This window comes from Berghia stephanieae, chromosome 11 (assembly GCF_034508935.2).
Source record: "Berghia stephanieae isolate SIO BIC M18660-M18661 chromosome 11, UCSD_Bste_1.3, whole genome shotgun sequence".
In the NCBI taxonomy this organism is placed as follows: domain Eukaryota; kingdom Metazoa; phylum Mollusca; class Gastropoda; order Nudibranchia; family Aeolidiidae; genus Berghia; species Berghia stephanieae.
Genome location: NC_088370.1, coordinates 18,893,714 through 18,894,978, shown reverse-complemented (window position 1 = coordinate 18,894,978; position 1,265 = coordinate 18,893,714). Strand labels below are relative to the sequence as shown.

Sequence of the window (1,265 nt, the reverse complement as noted above, 5' to 3'; positions counted from 1 at the left end):
AACGCTCGGAATAGTGAAAAGAAATTTCAAGAATCTGAAAACAAAACACATGACTACCATCTACAAGACTATAGTTAGATCATAGCTGGAATATGCCAACTGCATATGGTATCCGAAGTTTGAGGGAGACAAAGAGTGCAAAGGAGAGCAACAAAACTTATCATACACCTGAAAGACAAAACCTACTGTGAGAGATTGAAAAAATTAAATCTCCCGACCTTAGATTACACGAGAAGAAGAGGAGATATGATCCAAACATATAAAATAGTAAAGGGAATAGACAGGGTAGAGACAGGATTTCTTAAACCAAACAAGAACATTCAGACACGGGGAAACAGCAAGAAACTGGAAAAAGAACGTTTTAAAACAAATGAAAGAAGGAACTTTTTTTCATCTAGAATTGTAAATAACTGGAATAAACTACAAGAAACCACAGTATCAGCAAAAAATTTGAATAAATTCAAAGAAGAGTTGGGGATAAGCAACACCCTAGGAAACAAGTTCAATTATAAAAATTGGTCCAATCATTAATAGATGAGGAGAGCGAAGGAGACTACACCAAGTCTAAAAGCTCTATACAGAGGTATCCAGGTAAAACAATATCATGTTGGAGTGATAAGACACAAATAACTTATTTTATGGATAAAAATATCTAATTTCAGATTTTGTGTTTTTACTTAATTTGGAGGAATAGCGTCTTTAGGTGATAAAAAATAAAATCTAAGTTAATCTAACAATTTTTATGGTCACTTTTTAAAATTAACATCAGTTTTTGACATCTGGTTCACGTTGACACAATACCGTTTTGATATGAAACGACAAGTCACAAATATAAAAGTTCCAACAGAAATCTTGTAGGCATAAAATAAAGTAGAATTTTTGGCTTCAAATCTAAGCCTGATTCAATTGAAAAACTGTAGGGAATAATATGCCTTTTTATGTTGTGTGTTTGTGAGTAGGTGTGAACTATCTCGATCGAGGCTGTTGTGAGTTGTTGTCACGATGTTCCGTTTGTGATTGTGACGTCATATTCTGTTTGTCAGCGCGTATAGATAGAATGCGCTTGGCCAAGGAGTTCACAACATTGCCATCCGGAAGTATAACGGACCAACACACAAACTCTGTGTAACCATGAACTTTTATAGTCTGGTTAATACAGTTTAGTGAGAACAACTCACAAACGCGGATGGCAAAAACAATAACAAAGGCCTGAGTGACGTTATCTGCATACTATCTATATAAGCGACAGTCACCGCTTATTCGCT

At 35.0% G+C, this 1,265-nt stretch overlaps 2 protein-coding genes across 2 annotated transcripts in view; both read right to left on the bottom strand.

Annotated features, from left to right (window-relative positions):
- The window catches only part of LOC144957078 (alpha-tocopherol transfer protein-like), an 18,534-nt gene extending 17,704 nt beyond the window's left edge, over positions 1-830 (bottom strand). The window contains 1 exon segment of the mRNA XM_078888044.1: positions 751-830. The gene's annotated coding sequence lies outside the window, so the exon portion shown is untranslated.
- The window catches only part of LOC144956250 (alpha-tocopherol transfer protein-like), a 33,897-nt gene extending 32,934 nt beyond the window's left edge, over positions 1-963 (bottom strand). Inside the window, exon 1 of the mRNA XM_078886682.1 lies at positions 802-963. The gene's annotated coding sequence lies outside the window, so the exon portion shown is untranslated. The remainder of the gene's footprint in view (positions 1-801) is intronic.
- Positions 964-1,265: the final 302 nt, after the last annotated feature.